The following is a 23165-nucleotide window of genomic DNA, read 5'->3' as shown; positions in this document are numbered from 1 at the left end:
TATTCGTCTGTTTATTAGCTTACTAATTTAACATACAGGTTGCCTATATTTCCCATTCAATAAATGATTTTTTTTTTTCGAGTGCAACAGCTGAATTGCATTAAAATGATTTCACTTTCATTTGAACACATCCCCTGTCTTTTGTTGTCACCACAGTTTGGGATTACAGCTTCAATAAACACACCTATTTCATAGTGTGTAACTTCCAGTATACAGCTTCCAGTGGGGAATGATCTGTTGACTTCTCAGATATCTGAACTAGTCAGGAAGTGACCGTGTTTGTACAAGTCCGATAAGGTTCTTCCATTACAGAGCATTATTTGTGCGTAGAGACAGGAGGAGATGGCGAACATGACCTGACAAAACTGGTGCTATGACAATGGGTCAACAGATCACTTAACTGATGAGGGAGAGAGTCTAAGAGGCTGATAGACTTGGTCAATATCAGAGACTCAGCGTGAGAAAAAATGGCCTTTCTGTTTCCCATTCCTGAAGACAGGCTCGGGAATGAGTGTGGAAGCTTCCCCTGGCGTGTTAACCCTGAAGATAAGGGAGATTAGAAAAGGGCTATTTCTGACAGCAGCGACCGTGGAACACACACACGCACGTGTCCCCTCAGCTTTTCCCTGGCTGCATCTGCAGGAAGGCCCCAGGCCGACCAACTGTGACATCACATGCAAGCCGTATCGTTAACTGCCACATGGATCAGGGACTGCAGCCATCACACAGTCCACCCAGATCAAACAAGACCAACTGACCCACACTCTCCACAGATATGTTCAACATGCTTTCACCCTGACACACTGGCCCAAGAGTCATAGTCAAACACATGCAATGTATGAGGGCTCAAGAACAAATGACAAGTATGGTATTAATAAGAGCATACTGTGCTAAGATCATATTATTTGACCAATTGTTGCAGCTCACATGCAGGGGGAGGATGACTACTCTCAGATGACGTGAGCGCAGTATAATTTTTACCAATGGGACGATTCCTTGGACACAATGCACAACTTAGAACTGAACAAAACAGTTTGAATTAACATTAAAATATGAATGTGAATGTCCTCTTTGTTTTATTCAACAAATTCAACATGTGCAATTTGCATGCCTATTTGAGCGTTAGACAAATATATCAGCGTTCCAGGAAAAAAGGGAACAGTGTTTCCAAACTATTATTGCCAATTTGCGAGAGGACAGGCCTACATCTTTTAAAACTAGAGTCCTATTGCAGATCTATGGTGAGTAAACCCTCTACCCCGCCCTCGGTCTGTCTGCTGAAACATCACGACACCAAATCCCATGTAAAAGAAAGAATATGCGGTTTGTACACTAAAACTTTGTGTGCGTGATATTGCCCCTCTTTAAAAGGAATCACGATCAACATCCAGCAAGAGATATACATTTTTAAAATGCAGAAGAAAAGAGCGCACGGCAGGACCCCACGTGATTTAACTCGACCCATAGTCACAAAAAAAACATCATAAAGCACTTTCCCCTGATTCCACAAAATTAGAGAGCTGTATATTTAAGTACACTTTAATCAGAAATAAGCTAGTGTTATCACAGAATACCATGCAAATCCTGATAGTCAACAAAAAAAGATAGTGTGATTAATATTTTTTGACCTATAGAAAATAACAGTAGAATGTGTGTGCTGTACATCATTTCACAGGCTAATGAAGATTTTGAAAATATACATTGCATACCTCTACTATTCTCTCTCTATTTACAGTAAGATCATGAGACTGGTATGGCTATAATTGTGGTGAACACAAAGAATGTCATTTTTAAAATTCGTTTTGGTAGCTGACTCTCTCATGATCTTTAGTAGGTATGGAAGAGGTCCAGTGGAAAGGAGGGCACAAACACTATCTTAATAGGGAACTTCAATCACCAGGTACCATAAATTGTGCCAAAGACCCACACCTCTACCAGTGTTGGATTAAAAGCCTTAGCAGTACTGGAATGCTCACATGAATAGAGGGAATTCATAATGAATTCCATGGACATTCATTTAGCAGGTGGTACGTGATAATTTCTTAATTTGTTTTTACACCACAAAATACCTTATACTGTGCTGAGGGTGTGAAAGGAGGAGGAAGGATAAATAACTGGGGTCGACACCCCCATTCACTTGGCATCAAATTCATACCAGACGTGGATTATCGGTGCTTATACACATCTTAAGATACCACAGTGTAGCTGCAGGATGGACCCAAAGTAAACCTATAGCAGAAATGGCCAACACAGGAAGGAGCTTTTTTTTCTGGGCCAAGATTGAGTGTTGTATGGATCTGGGTAAATCCACATGCACATTAACTTTGGCAGAAGAATCAACCTGGCAGAACATGCAAACAAAACAGTATCTTTTGAAGCTTAATTCTATATTGCTAGATAGCCCTAGAGGTAAATATATTAAGAACAAGTCTGATACAAAAACAAAAAGCAATTGATAAGAGTACATTTTTAGGGAGCATGTATGATACAAAAATGCCGTCATAGTGCAATATTATCTACAGAGAATACTAGAGTTGTTGTTAGTTATGGTAAGGGATATGTTTTATCTTAGACAATCTCTTGGGTCTGTAGAGACAGCGAGTGAGCATCCGTTTCCAGTTATGTGTCTCTGATCCTAGTCCTACCTATAGAAACTGCACATAAAAACAACGCTAAACTGTCACGCCCTGATCTGTTTCACATGTCCTTGTGCTTGTCTCCACCCCCTCCAGGTGTTGCCCATCTTCCCCACTTATCCCCTGGGTATTTATACCTGTGTTTTCTTTCTGTCTGTGCCAGTTTGTCTTGTTTGTTCAAGTCAACCAGCAGTTTGTCTCAGCACCTGCTTTCCCCCAGTCTCTCTTTTTCTCATCCTCCTGGTATTTACCCTTGCCTGTCCTGATGCTCAGCCTGCCTGCCGTCCTGTACCTTGGCCCCACTATTCTGGATTATCGACCCCTGCCTGCCTTGACCTGTCATTTGCCCGCCCCTGTCATTGCAATAAACATAGTTACTTCAACACAGTCTGCACTTGGGTCTTACCTGAAACCTGATAGTAAACAGTAAATCCCAACTACAGCCTCTTCTATTGTGGCTGGGATACCAATCGAAGACACATTTGTGTCCTCTCCCTGCCTTAAATGAGGATCTGCACTCCTCATCGGACAAATGGATGACAGTTGACAGTGACAACAGTGATTGGTATTACAGTTAAAGTTGAAAGTGTGTTTAGAAACAAGCGAAAATCTTAGTCACTTGAAGATTGAACTTATTCCTCCAAGACGAGCAATCTGATGTTGTTGCTATATAAACCTACGTCTAATGATTGGTCCTCTGTAGCTCAGTTGGTTCGAGCGACGGCAAGATAGAGGACCTTATTCCTGGGACCACCCGTACATGAAAATGTACGCACGCATAAATGTAAGTTGCTTTGGATAAAAGCGCTTGCTAAATGGCATTATGATTTCTATTATTATTAAGTTTGAAGATGACAGATAGGGGAACATCTAAAACCAGGAAAAGGTTTGATTTAAATGTATTACAACTGGCCCACGTGATAGAGAGGCAGCAGTAGAGTGCTGGCTTAGTTATAGGAGGCATAATAAAACACCATTAAATGGAAGAGAAAATATCCCGTTGTCCAAAATCATCACATTCTCCATTACAGTGAAAGAAACACGAGCGACACATCCAATTTCTGCTTAAAAATAGACTTTAGATCTCGACTGACCATTGTTTTCACACTGGGCTTGTTCTGAGAAGTGATTCTTGCTCATACTAGTCGTTACTCTTTAAAAAATGTAATATGCATGATACCCATTGACTATTAAGGGATATAACTCCGTGAGCGTAGTTCAACTGTCTTACCCTATCAGATCCGAAAATATAGCTTTTTCTAATCCATTATTTGGAAACAATGTAATTGTAAACAAACACTGTATAACCTCAAAATATGGTTCAAATTATAATTGTGAGTCACACCCTGACCTTAGAGAGCTTTTTATGTCTCTATTTTGGTTTGGTCAGGGTGTGATTTGGGTGGGCATTCTATGTTCCTTTTTCTATGTTTTTTGTATTTCTTTGTTTTGGCCGGGTAGGGTTCTCAATCAGGGACAGCTGTCTATCGTTGTCTCTGATTGGGAACCATACTTAGGTCGCTTTTTCCCACATGGTTTTTGTGGGTAGTTATTTTCTGTTTAGTGTTTTCTGCACCTGACAGGACTGTTTCGGTTTTGTTTATTCTCTTTGTTATTTTGTTATAGTGTTCAGTTTCAATAAAAAAGCATGAACACTTACCACGCTGCGCTTTGGTACAATTCTTCTTCAGACGACGAAAACCGTTACACTCTAACTATACATTTGAGAGTGGTTACATTTAACCAACCCCATCTCAGAGCTGAAAAACAGTGCAGAGGTTACTGTTATTTGTTATTGTTTGAACTGCATATTTTCACTTTCAAGATTGGAATTGAGACAAAACCTATAATTTTATGCTCGTTACAATCTTTCTTTTGGGGTGAATGGTGGACAGAAATGATTTACTTCCTCAATGTCACTTTTCTTTCATCCTTAATACAGCAGAAGACGATATTGTTGAGCAGCTCCCTATGGTGCAAAAACTGTTTTAAATTGCAAATCCATCTTGTGATTATGATCTTTAGCTGATGTCACCAGAAAATATATTACACTCCCTGCTAGCCCTAATGCTCAGAAAGTTTCATATGAAGACAACAGTGTCATAAGTTCATTATTCACTACTGAACAAAAGCTAAAATGTTCTATGCAAATTTTATGCATTAGGCTACATATTTTCCTTCTACAATGTGATGGAAGTTGAAGTCTACACACTACAGGCAGTCTCTACCAATAGTAAGACTAATAGCTCACAGCACTTCAAAGCAAAGCTCTCCAGGTAGCTAGCATAAAGTATGGAACCATGGGTGGAATGAACAGATCCTTGCCCAAATGATACTAATCTAGTGATGACACACAGTACCAGTCAAAAGTTTGGACACACCTACTCATTCAAAGGCTTTTCTTTATCATTACTATTTTTCTACATTGTAGAATAATAGTGAAGACATCAAAACTATGAAATAGCACATATGTATTCATGTAGTAACCAAAAAAGTGTTAAACAAATCAAAATATATTTAAGATTTTTGATTCTTAGCCACCCTTTGCCCTGATGACAGCTTTGCACACTCTTGGCATACTCTCACCCAGTTTCATGAGGAATGCTTTTCCAACAGTCTTGAAGGAGTTCCCACATATTCTGAGCACTTGTTGGCTGCTTTTCCTTCAATCTACAGTCTAACTCATCCCAAACCATCTCAATTGGGTTGAGGTCGGGTGATTGTGGAGGCCAGGTTATCTGATGCAGCACCATCAGTTAGTGTTGGATTCTAAATAAATCAAAGACAGTGTCACCAGCAATGCACCATTACACCTCCTCTTCCATGCTTCACAGTGGGAACCACACGTGCAGAGATCATCTGTTCACCTATTCTGCATCTCACAAAGACACGGCTGTTGGTACCAAAAATCTCAAATTTGGACTCATCAGATTTCCACTGGTCTAATGTCCATTGCTCATGTTTCTTGGCCCAAGCAAGTCTCCTCTTCTTACTGGTGTCCTTCAGTAGTATCCTTTGCAGCAGAGGTAGCTCTGGGTCTTCCTTTCCTGTGGCGGTCCTCGTGAGATCCAGTTTCATCATAGCGCTTGATGGTTGATGCGACTGCACTTGAAGAAACTTTCAAAGTTCTTGAAATTTTCCACATTGACTGACCATCATGTCTTACAGTAATGATGCGCCATAATATGGACTTTGTCTTTTACCAAATAGGGCTATCTTTTGTGTACCACCCCTACCTTGTCACAACACAACTGATTGGCTCAAACACATTAAGGAGGAAAGAAATTCCACAAATGAACTTTTAACAAGGCACACCTGTTAATTGAAATACATTCCAGATGACTACCTCATGAAACTGATTGAGAGAATGCAAAGAGTGTGCAAAGCTGTCATTAAGGCAAAGGGTGGCTACTTTGTAGAATCTCAAATATAACATATATTTTGATTTGTTTAACACTTTTTTTTGCTACCACATGATTCCGTATGTGTTATTTCATAGTTGTGATGTCTTCACTATTATTCTACATTGTAGAAAATAGTAAAAATAAAGAAAAACCCTGGAATGAGTAGGTGTGTCCAAACTTTTGACTGGTACTGTAGGTCTCATGAGGAGGACCACTCAATCATAAAAAGCACATAATGCTATAGAGACTACCAAACACATGCTACTGAGCAGCATCAGACACTATTGTAACGTGAACAACAGCCTATTCCCAGCAAAAGCTCTGCTTACAGTTTTTCTCAATTGCTTAAACATAAAAACTGATTCCAGTAGCACCTTTTTGTCATTCCCAAAAACTCACACACATTTCCCATAACCATAAACACTATTCACCTGTTTCCACACATTTCAATATTCAAAAATCTTTCTGCAAAACCTTACACAAAAGTGGCCAAATAAATCAATCATTCAGGAAACACATTCTTTCAATGTAATTAACTTAAGTCATCACAACCTAAACTCAAAGGGCACACCTTCCTCCAGGTGAAAACACTAAGCCTCAAAATTATTAACACACCAATCAGAATTGCAAGATCAATAAATAGGGTCTAGAGGCATGTCCATGTGCTTTGGGACAATGGATCCTAACAATGCCGAAGTTGCAAGACTACAGAGGATGAGGATGAGGATGAGGATGAGGACGAGGACGACGACAACAACAACAACAAAGTCCAGTAATCTCAGATGAAATCCGTGCCACCTTTTAAAATGATAAACTTGGATTAGCTAACACAATGTGCCATTGGAACACAGGAGTGATGGTTGCTGATAATGGGCCTCTGTATGCCTATTAAGATATTGCATAAGAAATCAGCCGTTTCCAGCTACAATAGTCATTTACAACATTAACGATGTCTACACTGTATTTCTGATCAATTTGATGTTATTTTAATGGACAAAAAAATGTGTTTTTCTAAGTGACCCCAAACTTTTGAACGGTAGTGTATGTGAGTCCTACGATGCGATAGTAATTTAGACATGTTACCTTGGCGTTCTTGGGGCACAGGGACTATGGTGGTCTGCTTGAAACATGTAGGTATTACAGACTGGGTCAGGGAGAGGTTGAACATATCAGTGAAGACACTTGTCAGCTGGTCAGCATATGCTCTGAGTACGCGTCCGGGTAATCCATCTGGCCCTGCGACCTTAGGAATGTTGACATGTTTAAAGGTCTTGCTCACATCGGCTACGTAGTGATCACACAGTTATCTGGAACAGCTGGTGCTCTCATGTGTGGTTCAGTGTTGCTAGCCTCAAAGCAAGCATAAAAGGCATTTAGCTCATCTGGTAGGCTCACATCACTGGATAGCTCGCGACTAGGTTTCCCTTTGTAATCAATGATAGTTTGCAAGCCCTGCCAAATCCTGTATTGATACTTTGCCTGTTTAATGGTTCGTTAGAGGGCGTAGCGGGATTTCTTATGTGTCCCGGATTAGTCTCCCGCTCCTTGAAAGCGGCAGCTCTAGCCTTTAGATCAGTGTGGATGTTGCTTGTAAACCATGCTTCTGGTTGAGATATGATACGTACGCTCACTGTGGGGACGACGTCATTGATGCACTTATTAATGAAGCCGGTGACTGATGTGGTAAACTCCTCAATGCCATCAGAGGATATAGTTATGGTCAGATATTAAAAAATGGAAGGTGAGGGAGAGCTTTGCATCTCTGTGTGTGGAGTAAAGGTGATCTGGAGTTTATTTGCCTCTAGTTACAGAGGTGACATGCTGGTACACATGAGGAAAGATGGATATTAGTTTTCCTACATCAATGTCACTAGCCACTAGGAGCACTGCCTTTAACCGTATATTAAGGTTTATTTGGAATTGTAGACATTTGCAGCTAACAGCCGAATTACACCATACAGTGCATTCGGAAAGTATTCTGACTCCTCTCCGTTTTTCACATTCTGTTACGTTGCAACCTTATTCTAAAATGTATTAAATATATTTTTTCCCTCATCAATCTACACACAATACCCCATAATGATGAAATAAAACGTTTTTTTTTTAGAAATCTTAGCAAAAACAGAAATCCCTTTTTTACATAAGTATTCAGACCCATTGCTATGAGAATCAAAATTGAGCTCAGTTGCACTCACTCTACAACTTGATTGGAGTCCACCTGTGGTAAATTAAATTGATTGGACATGATTTGGAAAGGCACACACCTGTCTATAATAGGTCCCACAGTTGACAGTGCATTTCAGAGCAAAAATTAAGCCATGAGGTCAAATGAATTATCCGTAGAGCTCCGAGACAGGATTGTGTTGAGTCACAGATCTGGGGAAGGGTACCAATACCCATACCAAAACATTTCTGCAGCAGTGAACGCCCCCAAGAACACAGTGGATTCCATAATTCTTAAATGAAGAAGTTTGGAACCACCAACACTGTTCCTAGAGCTGGCTGCCTGGCCAAACTGAGCAACTGGGGTAGAAGGGCCTTGGCCAGGAAAGAAGGGCCTTGGCCAGGAAGGTGACCAGGAACCCGATGGTCACTATGACAGAGCTCCAGAGTTCCTTCCTTCCAGGTGAACAACAATCTCTGCAGCACTCCAACAATCAGGCCTTTAGAGTGGCCAGACGGAAGACACTTCTCAGTAAAATGCGCAGTACATCCAACTTGGAGTTTGCCAAAGGGCACATAAAGGACTCTCAGACCATGAGAAACAAGATTCTTTGGTCTGATGAAACCAAATTTGAACTCTTTTGCCTGAATGCCAAGTGTCACATCTGGAGGAAACCTGGCACCATCCCTATGGTTAATCATGGTGGTGGCGGCATCATGCTGTGGGGATGTTTTTCAGCGGCAGGGACTGGGAGACTAGTCAGGATCGAGGAAAAGATGATAGGAGCAAAGTACAGAGGACCTCAGGCTGGGGCGAATGTTCACCTTCCAACTTGAAAATGACCCTAAGCACACAACCAAGACAACGCAGGAGTGACTTCGGGACAAATCTCTGAATGGCTTTGAGTGGCCCAGCCAGAGACCGGATTTGAACCCGATCTAACATCTCTGGAGAGACCTGAAAATAGCAGTGCAGTGACACTCCCCATCCAACCAGATCCTCTCAGAGCTTGAGAGTATCTGCAGAGAAGAATGGGAGAAACTCCCCAAATACAGCTGTGCCAAGCTTGAAGCATCATACCCAAGAAGACTCAAAGGTGCTTCGACAACTGAGTAATGGGCCTGAATACTTATGTAAATGTGATATTTCATTTTTTTTTTGCAAAAATGTCTATAAACCTGTTTTTGCTTTGTCATTATGGGTTATTGTGTGTAGATTGATGAGGGGGGGAAAACAATTTAATCCATTTTAGAAGAAGGCTGTAACATAACAAAATGTGGAGAAAGTTAAAGGGGTCTGAATCCTATCTGAATGCACTGTAAGTAATTCAATAAAATGTAATGAAACATATGAGATGTAGTTTACAATATTACAGTTGAGCAGCATTAAGTAGTCTCACAAAGTAAGGCATATGTTTGTTGTAGTATCTGTCAGTCCGAGCAGGGGTAGGGTTCAGTTTGTGACTGGACCGGGTAGATCTGCCACTGACATCGATTCTCGTCTGTGCAAAGCTTCTGGGCAAAGTATCTGCAGACGTGGGCACAGAGCGCCTCCAAGGACTGCAAGCCCAGGTCATTGCATGCAGAGTCATAGGAGGTGTAGGTGGGGCCCATGATGATTTTGGTTGCACATTGTTGGATCTTCTCAAGTTGTTTGTGTTGGTAGGCTGTGAGACCTGAGTGCCATACTAGAGTGGCATACTCGACCACTGGACAGATAAAGCAGGTGTAGACTGTCAGAAGGTCTTACGGGGGAAGTTTTAAGTGGCAAAAATAGTTCATCATAAAGAGCCTTCGGTTCCCCTCTGGTGGTAATGTCGGAGATGTTTGTGTCCCATTTTATGTTGGCTTGAAATGTCACACAGATTGCTTTGGCACTGGACAGCACCTCAAATGTGTGGCTGGAGACAGATAATGTCAGAGGTGGGTCAGGATTGTGGCTGAAACAGGAGTACATGACTTTGCACTTTGCTGGGTTGAGCTTAATCTTGTTTTGTTCTGACTAGTCGGCTAGTTGGTTGAGGTCCTGCTGTATGGTGGAAGTGTCGCATATATGTCTTGATTCAATTAGGTTCAGGTCATCCACCAAGGCCCAGGAGTTGGATAGGGTTCCTTCTGATTCACCATTGACGTGAGCCACGAATACAATTGGACCAAGCCGTGTGCCCTGGGGGAGGCCCAGGAGAGTTCTTGGGCATGGGACAGAGTCTCATGGTATCTTGTCACCTGGGTATGGCCGGAATGAAAGTTGCAAATCCATGGCGTGCACTCTGGTTGGACAGATAACTGAAAAAAATATGTTTCACTGCAATGGTGTCATCCACAAGATCAAAGGCCTTGCTGTGGTCTGTCAGGATCCATGTGTTGGAGGTGCATCTGGTATCTGCTGTTCTGTACAGCTGGTCTGCCATGCTTGCAAGGCTCCATCACTTAATGGGTTTCAGAACTTGGCTAAACCTTTGGTCATCTAGGTTTTAAAACCTGCACTGTACTATAAGGCAAATTACCCCCACACCCTCCTCAACCGCCCCTCAAAATGTGTTTTGGATTATTTACCAGGGGAAAGATATTCCTAAATAGATTTCCTTTCATATTTGATCTGTGGCTTTTTAATCAGTAACATTTCACTGCTAGCTTCACAGGCAAATATTCCTTTTGAGTGCCAATGTAAGTCCATACTGTACTTCTCACACAAATGAAAAAGGACTTTGATTTTTCACCCTTCATCAACAACTTGAAGGTTTAAGGTTTAAAACCGTTCTACCCACCGACAAGAGTGGTCTACATTCACTCAGCTCCTTAGCTCCATGAATGGCAGAGTGATGGCTGGAGTGTATTCTCTGGCATGATCAGACATAAAGGTTTAAAAATGAATCACACGCATGAGGCAGGAATACAGCAGGGGTCTTCTACCTGGCAAGCACAGACACCAAAAGAGACTACAATTCAGATTTTAAGATAATGATCACATTACATTACTATGTTTTTCAAGGCATACTTTATGAGGTCTGCAAAGAGTGAATTTATTTTTGTTACAGTTAAGAAAAGGACATAAAGGTAATAATAGGACTATAGTATATCTACAGTCTGTTAGATTGGGGGTATGTGATGCCTAACACATTAGAAGGACCAAAAGACCTATGGTATTATTAGCAGACTACATCTGGATGGTGTACAGATGAGAGACAACAGTACCCAGAACCAAAAACTATTCCCACATAGTGAGAGATGACGGTCTTCATCCTTCACCACTGCAAATTACATTTGACATAAAACCAAATATGAAGATTTGTGTGTCTGTTGAATAAAACCAGTCAGCAGAATCAAACACTAAACCTTGGCCATAATTGAAGCCATGGGCGATGGCAGATTGACTTTTTCAAGATTGAAGATTCATAAGTCACACATCAGGACGCGTATACATGCTGTATTGCCATGAGGCTGAGAGAAAAATGTGCCATTTCATAGCTAACCTCATGCTATTATACACATTTTGCAATGAGGCTGAGCGAATTTGACATCTTAAAGCTCATTTCCGGCTATTCTACACATTTTGCCATGAGAGGAAATGTTGCAGTTTAACAGCTAATTTCTTGTAATTCGAAACACCTTTGTCGTGGCATATGACATGATCAGATTCTATCTGGGGAGGGGGAAGGGGGCTCCCAGAGCCAGTTACCGCAATGCGGGTGTGTGTGGTACGCCAGTGAGAAAGTCTTAATGAAGATAGACATTGACACGTATAACATCATAATCAACACTGACATTTTCAGCACTTTGTGCCATCCTTAAGACAGCACAAACTCATCTTGGGACTATGCTGTAAGGCACAGAAAATTCAGTTGCTGGTATAATGGATACACTGGATGAGAATTTGGAAATAATATAGAAATTAGCACAAATCTCTCTTCTAAGGTTATAGGCCTGATGGGTAGAATGTGAAATCAAGGTGTGATTATCTGTAGAGGAACATGGTATCGCAGTGTCAAATAGTTTAATGGCGTTCCACAGAGAGATCACTCTGTGCACCAGATGGGCTCTGTAAAGAAACCTGGAATGCATCTTGGCCTCATTCATGTGGACCAGTACAGCAAATGTTTCTTACAAAATTAAGGAGAAGCGAGGGAGAGAGAGTGAGAGAGAGCTAGTTACAGTTGAAGTAGGAAGTTTACAAACACTTAGGCTGGAGTAATTAAACCAAATTTTTCAACCACGCCACAAATTTCTTGTTAAAACTTCTTGAGTGTAGGGGGCAGGATTTTCGTTTTTGGCTAAAAAACGTACCCATTTGAAACTGCCTATTTATCAGGCCCAGAAACTAGAATATGCATATAATTGTCAGATTAGGAAAGAAAACACTCTAAAGTTTCTAAAACTGTCAAAATATTGTCTGTGAGTATAACAGAACTGATATTGCAGGCGAAAACCTGAGGAAAATCAAAAAAATCTTTAGACATAGTTTCAGGCTTTTATTTTGAAAAATTAGCGAGAAAGATAACTTTGCGTCAGTGGATAGCTGGGTGTTCGCATGAGTTTTGCTTGCGCAACAGAGTGGGGCAGCCATTGTCTCTCCCTCTCCTATTGAAAAAGCGACAGTCCCGGTTGATATATTATCAATTATATATTTTAAAAACAACCTGAGAATTGATTATAAAAAACGTTTGACATGTTTCTGTGGACATTATGGATACTATTTGCAACTTTCGTCTGCGATGTCGTGAATGCTCGAGCCTGTGGATTTCTGAACATAACGCGCCATACAAATGAAGGTATTTTGGATATAAAAATAATCTGTATGGAACAAAAACATTTATTGTGTAACCGGGAGTCTCGTGAGTGAAAACATCCGAAGATCATCAAAGGTAAGCGATTTAATCTATTGCTTTTCTGACTTTCGTGGCCAATCTACTTGGCTGCTAGGTGTTTGTAATATTTTGTTTACTGAGAGATGTTCTTACATAAACGCTTGTTATGCTTTCGCTGAAAAGCTGTATTAAAATCTGACACACCAGGTGGATTAACAACAAGCTAAGCTGTGTTTTGCTATATTGCACTTGTGATTTCATGAAAATTACATATGTTTCGTAATTTAATTTGAATTTGGTGCGCTGCACTTCAGCGGGTGTTGATGAAAATGATCCCGCTACCGGGATGGGTGCGTCAAGAATTAACAAATTACAGTTTTGGCAAGTCGGTTAAGACATCTACTTTGTGCATGACACAAGTAATTTTTCCAACAATTGTTTACAGACAGATTATTTCACTTATAATTCACTGTATCACAATTCTAGTGGGTCAGAAGTTTACATACACTAAGTTGACTGTGACTTTAAACAGCTAGGAAAATTCCAGAAAACGATGTCATGGCTTTAGAAGCATCTGATAGAATCATTTACATCATTTGAATTATTTGGAGGTGTACCTGTGGATGTATTTCAAGGCCTATCTTCAAACTCAGTTTCTCTTTGCTTGACATCATGGGAAAATCCAAAGAAATCAGCCAAGACCTCACAAAAAAAATTGTAGATCTCCGTAAGTCTGGTTCATCATTGGGAGCAATTTACAAATGCCTGAAGGTACCATGTTGATCTGTACAAAAAATAGTGAGCAAGTATAAACACCATGGGACCACGCAGCTGTCATACCGCTCAGGAAGGAGATGCGTTCTGTCTCCTAGAGATGAACGTACTTTGGTGCGAAAAGTGCAAATCAATCCCAGAGCAACAGCAAAGGACCTTGTGAAGATGCTGGAGGAAACGGGTACAAAAGTATCTATATCCACAGTAAAACCAGTCCTATATCGACATAACCTGAAAGGCCGCTCAGCAAGGAAGAAGCCACTACTCCAAAATTGCCATAAAAAAAGCCAGACTACGGTTTGCAACTGCACATGGGGACAAAGATCGTACTTTTTGGAGAAATGTCCTCTGTTCTGATGAAACAAAAATAGAACTGTTTGGCCATAATGACCATTGTTATGTTTGGAGGAAGCCGAAGATCACCATCCCAACCGTGAAGCACGGGGTGGCAGCATCATGTTGTGGGTGTGCTTTGCTGCAGGAGGGCCTGGTGCACTTCACAAAATATATGGAATCATGAGGGAGAAAAATTATGTGGATATATTGAAGCAACATGTCAAGACATCAGTCAGGAAGTTAAAGCTTGGTTGCAAATGGGTCTTCCAAATTGACAATGACCCCAAGCATACTTAAAAAGTTGTGGCAAAATGGCTTAAGGACATCAAAGTCAAAGAAATAAAAGCTGAAATAAATAATTCTCTCTACCATTATTCTGACATTTCACATTCTTAAAATAAAGTGGTTATCCTAACTGACCTAAGACAGGGAATTTTTACTTTGATTAAATATCAGAAATTGTGAAAAACTGAGTTTAAATGTATTTAGCTAAGGTGTATGTAAACTTCCGACTTCAACTGTATATTTAGTATTTTCTTCACTTTCAGTTATTTAGCTAGGGAATGCAGCTAGCTACTACTCGCCTACTCAAACTCCCGGCTCAAGCAGAGAAGGATGCTATGTTACCTAGCTGGCTATGGTTATCCAACACTGGAACTCCTCATAGTCAAGGTAAGCTTTTGGTTTTATACATTTACTACCACCGGGCCCGCCGGTGTAACTGCTAAACTGCTTGATAACTGTACACTGTACTGCATGATTGTAGTGGGTTTACTAACATGTTAGTACTAGTAGCTACAGTATGTTGACTTGACATTAGCTAATATGGTGACAACGATGTAGGCTGTGTGTAGCGTTTAGCGGTTATGATATTAAGGTTTGGCTTGGAAATATTTTTTCACCTGGGCACAGACAGCCGATGTGTTGTGCACTAAAGTCTACAAGCGAAGGGAAAATATAAGAGGAGTAGAGCACGTAGATGTGAGAAGGATTATCCAATGATCAAAGGGATCATGCTGTTTGTATGTAGCTGCTATGAAAGTGAAATGTGTTTGCGTGTGATCAGGGGTGTATTCATTCCAGTGATTCTGTTGAAAAACATTTCTTAAACGAAAGTAAACGGAACGAAACGGGGATAAACATACTTGAATTTGTCTAATAGAAACTCTTGTTTGCAACTGCTAGACGAATGATTACCCTAGGTCAGATCAGCTAGATGCAGGCAAGATTGTGCAAGGCAGTATTGAATGTGTCAATGTCTGTCACCTTGATTACCCAAACTTTCATTCATTGACTGGGTTGTAGCAACCTCATTATGGGTATAGGGAAAATTAGAGTATCATATAGAGCCTCAACCTATCAATAAACCTATTGATGTTACATTGAGCTGGGTGAATGGAATATGAATGACAGTCATCCAATATGCTGAAATAGAAATAAGGCCCTGCTCATAAAAACAGTATCGCCCTCCCTCATCTTAAACGGACCGCCTCTGCCCTCCACTCATGGACAGGCACCTGTGTGTACAAGAAGTGTTGATGTCTGAATACGTACATAATCTTTCGCATGTTTTAATGCATTATACGTAGACAACAGGAACATGGTTGCGCTGCAATAGACTTCCACAGAAGACTGTGAAAGCTATGACTGTGTCAGTGTGCCTGCGTATGTGTGCGTGACTTGCATTTGCCCATATTCATTCCTGATCTGTTTTCTTTCACAGTGTATATACTGAATGAGCTAGAATAAACATTCAAATAGTGATCTAAGATAAAATATTTGTGAACAGGATATAGTTTGCTGATGCCCCTAAATTCCATTATGCTAGAACAAAATGGATTCTCAGAGGCCTCTCAGATTCAGGCCGTTTTCAGGGTGCCGGTAAAGGCTGTTGCCTTAACCTTCTCAAGACCATTTACTTCAACAGTGTTTAGCTGATTCAGAAGCTAGCTCAATACCTAAATGTACGTCAATGTCCATTCTTATCAGTGGTCATGTTACAACTTTCAGAAGTGAGGTTAAACCCACAGTGGTCTCAGTGGTACTCTCTCAGACTAGTGACGAATGTACTGAACTCAAGGTGAGATTACTCTGGCAGTGTGATATACAGGTCACATGAATAACTGCTATGGGTCTGACACTGAGAGGAAATATCGGTGCCAGCTCCTAAAGTAGAGGGGCTGACCAGAGGAGGTCTTTCCCACCCTGGTTTGAGTTTGTGAGTTGGATGAACTTGCATAGAGCATATAGTGGACTTCCTTCATGCTAATTGGTAACAGGCATCATACAAATGTTCTTAATAATAGGTCTATTGCCAACAGGTAAAATGAAAGGATAAATCGCATTTTGAGTTTTGATTGACCAACCCAGTATCACAGAGTGTTGTTTAATATACTTCTAACCACAAACTAGGGGAAAAACTCACTTTAAACAAAAGTACAGTGTATCCTCTTTATCCACTGTTAAACCCAACCGAGGTCAGTGACGACAAGTTCCCTTAGCTTTATGCTTGACCTTGAAAATCATGCTATTAGCAAGCAGTGTTCTGGCTCAAATCAACACACAAAAGTCACAGAATGATCTGTAGCACACAAATGGTTGACTTTTTCGTGTAACGTCTCTCGTCAGAATGAGGATCGGACCAAAGCGCAGTGTGGTAAGTGTTCATGATTTTTATTTATCAAAACACTCTAACAAAATATCAAAGTGAAAACACAAACAGTTCTGTAAGGCAAATAAGCTATACAGAAAACAACTACCCACAAAACACAGGTGGGTAAAGGCTGCCTAAGTATGATTCCCAATCAGAGACAACGACAGCTGCCTCTGATAGAGAACCACACTTGGCCAAAACAAAGAAATAGAAAACATAGAAATAAAGAAACTAGAATGTCCACCCTAGTCACACCCTGGCCTAACCAAAATAGAGAATAAAAGCCTCTCTATGACCAGGGCGTGACATTTCACCAGAGGGTTGTTTGAAATTTCTGCGGTAATTTGACCATGATAACAAGTTTAGAAGCTGGCTGCTAAACTAATTTAGCAATCTAAACAATTTTAGCTGTCAGGGATTAATTGACTGACGATCAGTGACTGGGGTGGGTGGGGAATTGATCTAAGGGCCTTGGGCCACAAGTTGCCCATCTCTGCCCAACACTTTTTGGCCCTGACAGAGATATGGATCACCCGGGAGAACACTGCTACTCTCTCTTCATCTGACTGAGTGCTCTCTCATAGTCCGAGAGCATCTGGTAGTCGCGGTGGTGGCACAGGGCTTCTCATTTCTCCAAAGTAGGAGATTTTCTATTTTCTCCCTCAATGTGACTCAAAAAGAGGAAACTAGGCATATGTTGCACATCACTACCTCACAGGAGAGGTATTTCAACATAAACATGTATTTTTTATCAAAATGCAAAAGGCAGAATCAAATAAAATTTTATTGGTGACATGCACCGAATACAACAGGTGTAGACCTTACAGTGAAATGCTGAATACAACAGGTGTAGTAGACCTTACAGTGACATGCACCGAATACAACAGGTGTAGACCTTACAGTGAAATGCTGAATACAACAGGTGTAGACCTTACAGTGAAATGCTGAATACAACAGGTGTAGACCTTACAGTGAAATGCTGAATACAACAGGTGTAGACCTTACAGTGAAATGCTTACATACAAGCCCCTAACCAACATTGCCGTTTCAAAAAATATGGATAAGAATAAGAGATAAAAGTAACAAGTGATTAAATTAAAAATGAACAATATATACAGGGGGGTGCCGGTACAGAGTCAATGTGCGGGGGCACCAGTTAGTTGAGATACAGTTTTTAATGTCCCGTTGGTAGTTTAATCTTCCCAATAACTTGTGCATTTTATTGTCCAAAGATTGCAAGTTTGCCAGAAGAATTGAGGGAAGTGGGGGTTTATTCGATCGCCTCCGACTTCTCAGAAGGCAGCCCGCTCTCCGGCCTCTCTTTTTCCACCTCCTCTTCACGCAGATCACTGGGGTCAGGGCCTGTTCCCGAGGGAGCCATATATCCTCCACCTCTGGCTCGTCAGAGTCGTGAAAATGTTGGGAAACCGTCTCAGGCTCTGCACACTCTTGGATCGCATCCTACCTGGCAAGCCTCTCCTACCAAGGGGCAGAGAGATGATCTGTGTCTGCACCATGAACTTTTACTACTGGTGTCCTCCAGGGCTCGGTTCTAGGCCTTCTCCTCTTCTCTTTATACACCAAGTCACTCAGCTCCGTCCTGCCCTCACATGGTCTCTCCTATCATTGCAATCCGGATGATACTCGACTACTTTTCACCTTCCCCCATTCTGACACCCAGGTAGCGACACGCATCTCTGCATGCCTAGCAGATATCTCAGCTTGGATGTCGGCCCACCACCTCAAGCTCGACAAGACGGAGCTGCTCTTCCTCCCGGGGAAGGCCTGCCCGGTCCACGACCTCTCCATCACAACTCCACAGCGTACCCCTCCCAGAGTGCAAAGAACCTTGGTGCAACCTTGGAGAACACACTGTCATTCTCTGCAAACTTCAAACCAGTGACCATGGCACTTGCCTACGTAGCAGCAATAAGATCTGCCCCTCCCTACCTTCAGGCTATGCTCAAACCTTATATCTCAACCTAAGGACTCCGTTCTGCCACCTCTGGTCTCTTGGCCATCCCACCCCTACGGGAGGGCAGCTCCCGCACAGCCTAGTCAAAGCTTCCCTGTCCTGGCACCCCAATGGTGGAACCAGCTTCCCCCTGAAGCTAGGACAGCAGAGTCCTGCCCATCTTCCGAAAGCATTTTAGGCCCTACCACTTCAAAGAGTATCTTAAATAATCCCACACCACCCCCTTCTCACACTCCCACCCCCCACATTACTTTTTCCCCTTGACTTTGATGATAACTACTTTTTTGAGGAAAAATGTACCTACAGTAACCACTTTTCTATCCAACCATTTCATGATGAACTACCTGACGAATGAAAAAAGTTGACTGGGCTGATGGAAACATGGAATGCTGGTACAATTTTGTACATGCCGACAAACAATTTGTCCGTTCGACATGGGATCTTTTTGTCTGTAAAATGCATATGGCGGTGGAAACACGGTGGACTTGGAGTCACATGATGATATGTTGTGTGGTCCTCCCACTATGACTCGGGAAACCATGCAGTTAGTTCGGCTACAGATGAAATCAATTGTCAAGAAACTTCACAGGGTGGTGAATATGCAAGGTGGTGAGCTTGATGCTCCTTTCCAATAAATATCCAGGGTCTTATTTTGGTGACATGATGATCGATGCTGCCGAAACCTAGCTAGTGACTGAGATATGGGGTTGTCCCACCTAGCTATCTTAAGATGGATGCACTAACTGTAATTTGCTCTGGATAAGAGCATCTGCTAAATGAGTAAAATGTCAAATGCAACATAAGGGCATTTTGTGTTTTTTTTTCACCCAACCTAAATCCAATAACATGGTGACATTTTTTGTTGATTTCTCGTTGAATTCACATTAGTTGACAATTCAACCAAATGTAAATCAAAACTAGACTTTGAACTGACATCTGAGCTCAGTGGAAAGGTTTTTGGGGCTTGAATGTAGCAAGTAACAGAATTCCTTAGAGGTTTTAACAGTTTTTTTGTATATCCTAGCGAGGTTTAGAGTGCGCAATTTGGTATGCCACTTCCATACCAGGCTGGAGTACCCCCGTCCAGAAAACATTGTTTCATGTTCACAGCTTTATCAATAGTCCTCTGTTGAATGACACACACGTCTGAGCTTATAGAACTGGCTCTTGGGTATGCCTATTTTAAGGGCATTAGGATGAGCGCTACTTGCTAGAAGGAAAGTGTGTATCTCTTTCTGATACAGAGTGGTGATAAGTTCCCCATTAGCAACCTCTATCCACATGTCCAAGAAATGGAACCGCCTATGGTCATATTCAACAGAGGACTTCAGGTCAGTGTTCATACTGAGGAGATTACGTTTTGAAAACAAAAGCAGCATTCAGTAAGGATAACACACAAAGACAGAGACAATGAATGCATTTTCCTCACAGGATCAAAATATAACATATTTTAGCAATTACATTTACTTTTGATATTTAAGTATATTTTAAGCCAAATACTTTAAGACTTTTACTCAAGTAGTATTTTACTGGGTGACTTTCACTTTTACTTGAGTCATTTTCTTTTAAAACATCTTTACTTTTACTCAATTGAGACAATTAGGTACTTTTTCCACCACTGATTCCGGGACCACAAGGATGCCTAATACCAGGAGAGATTTGGATCACAATCAGAGAAAGAGAAGAGACCACACATGGTATGTATGTCAGTCATCCACCCACCCTGGAGGAAAAGTTAAGAAATGTGTCTGAAATACCCTTGTGTGAATTGTTCTGGCAACCTTTTACTATTCATACAGTATCATATCTAACTCAAGTAAAAAGGATATGTTTATGTGTAGTGATTACATAAGGCACAAATTGTGATACCTGTATCAGTGGACAGCGTACTGTGTTTTGAGGCATGCATTTGAACATCCATAACTTTCAACACAAGAGGGAGCCTTCACTCTGTTCACGCCAAGGGAACAGACACTGGCCAGCTACTCTGTACTGCATGGCACTCACAGAGACTGTTGTTCTAAATGTGGACATTTGTATGTAATAAAATAAGCTGAAATGAAAATATATGTAATAAAAAAAACGGTGGACATTTCAGTGTTTCCGTGCTCAAACTACATACACTGGACTCCATAAACTGCGTAATTAAAGAGGACTTCTCATGTAGTTTTCAGCTTTTCACTCTCCTGGCTGACCTCTGATCTCCACACTTGAAAAAGACCAGAATCCACCCGGCACCCAGGCATGTACTGTATAGAGACTGGAACTCAGCTGCCTGACAAGTAAATTACATTTGCCCTGGGGAAACCCCATGAAGGAGTTATCAGCCATACTATCACCACATGGGTTCTGTCTCCACCCAGAGGGAAGAACCAACACGGGTCCTGCTGTCTTCACGCAGAGGGAATACCCGACACAGGTCCTGTCTTCACCCGGATGGAACCGCCAACACAGGTCCTGTCTTCACCCAGATGGAACACATAACACAGGTTATGTCTTCAAAAACTCAAACAGGAAGTACCAGTGACACGCTCAATACCAAAGTGATCCGATGAAGTAGATGCTAACCTACAGCACTGTTTCGCTAGCACAAACTAGAATATGTTTCGGGACTCATCCATTAATAAGTGTATCAACGAAGTCGTTCCCCCAGTGACCATACGTACATATCCCAACCAGAAGGCATGGATTACAGGCAACATCCGCACTGAGCTAAAGGCTGCTGCTTTCAAGGAGCGGGACACTAACATGGATGCGTATAAGAAATCCTGCTATGCCCTCCGACGAACCATCAAACAGGCACAGCGTCAACAAAGGACTAAGATCGAATCCTACTACACCGGCTTGCAAACTATCATGGATTACAAAAGGGAAATCCAGCCGTGAGCTGCCCAGTGACGTGAGCCTTCCAGACAAGCTAAATGCCTTCTATGCTCACTTCGAGACAAGCAACACTGAACCATGTGTGAGAGCACCAGCTGTTCTGGATGACTGTGTGATCCCGCTCTCCATAGGCGATGTGAGTAAGACCATTAAACAGGTTAACATTCAAAAGGCTGCAGGGCCAGACGGATTACCAGGATGCGAACTCAGACCATGCGCTGACCAGCTGGCATGAGAGTCTTCACTGACATGTTCAACCTCTCCCTTAATCAGCCTGTAATACTTACATGTTTTACGCAAACCACCATAGTCCCTGTGCCCAAGAACGCTAAGGTAACCTGTCTAAATGACTATCGCCCCCCGTAGCACATATAGCTGTACCCATGAAATGCTTTCAAAAGCTGGTCATGGCTCACATCAACACCATCATCCCAGAAACCCTAGACCCACTCCAATTTGCATACCGACCCAACAGATCCACAGATGATGGAGTCTCTATTGCACTCTACACTGCCCTTTCCCACGTGGACAAAAGGAACACCTATGTGAGAATGCTAGTCATTGACTACAGCTCAGCGTTCCACACCATAGTGCCCTCAAAGCTCATCAATAAGCTAAGGACCCTGAGACTAAACACCTGCCTCTGCAACTGGATCCTGGACTTCCTGACAGGACGACCCCAGGTAGGCAACAACACATCCACCACACTGACCTTCAACACGGAGGCCACTCACTGGTGCGTGCTTAGTCCCCTCCTGTACTCCCTGTTCTCTCAGGACTGCGTGGCTGCGCACGACCCCAACACCACCATTAAGTTTGCAGATGAAAACAATGGTGGTGCTGTAGGCCTGATCACCGACGACGATGAGACAGCCTATAGGGAGGAGGTCAGAGACCTGGCAGTGTTGTACCAGGACAACAACGTCTCCCTCAATGTCAGCAAGACAAATTACTGATCTTGGACTACAGGGAACGGAGGGCCGACCACACCTCCATTCACGATGGGGCTGTTGTGGAGCAGGTAGAGAGCTTCAAGTTCTTTGGTGTCCATATCACTAAGGATCTATTATGGTCCAAACACACTAACACAGTCATGAAGAGTGCACAACAACTCTTCTTCCCCCTCGGGAGCCTGAAAGATTTTGCCTAGTCCCTCAGATCCTCAAAAAGTTATACAGCATCACCATTGAGAGCATCTTGACTGGCTGCATCAGCGCTTGGTATGGCAACTGCTTGGCATCCGACCGCAAGGCGCTACAGATGGTAGTGCGTACGTCCCAGTACATCACTGGTGCAGAGCTCCCTGCCATCCAGGACCTCAATACCAGGAGGTGTCAGAGGAAGTCCCTAAAAATGGTCAGACTCACTGTTAGTCTGACAATTTCACTGTTAGTTCACACCTGTTGTTTACGAAGCATGTAACGGATACAATTAGACTTTGACTTTGTTTCACCTAGAGTGAACACCCAACACAGGTCCTGTCTTCACCTAGAGGGAACACCCAACACAGGTCCTGTCTTCACCTAGAGGGAACAC

General features: G+C 42.0%; 1 protein-coding gene across 4 annotated transcripts in view; it reads right to left on the bottom strand.

Annotated features, from left to right (window-relative positions):
* LOC112246060 (collagen alpha-1(XXIII) chain) overlaps nucleotides 1-23165 on the bottom strand; it is a 147044-nt gene that overhangs the window by 59287 nt on the left and 64592 nt on the right. The gene's annotated exons all lie outside the window — the stretch shown is intronic.

This window comes from Oncorhynchus tshawytscha, linkage group LG30, assembly GCF_018296145.1.
Source record: "Oncorhynchus tshawytscha isolate Ot180627B linkage group LG30, Otsh_v2.0, whole genome shotgun sequence".
Taxonomy (NCBI): Eukaryota; Metazoa; Chordata; class Actinopteri; order Salmoniformes; family Salmonidae; genus Oncorhynchus; species Oncorhynchus tshawytscha.
The sequence above is the reverse complement of the archived record's forward strand: the minus strand, read 5'-3'. Positions and strand labels throughout refer to the sequence as shown.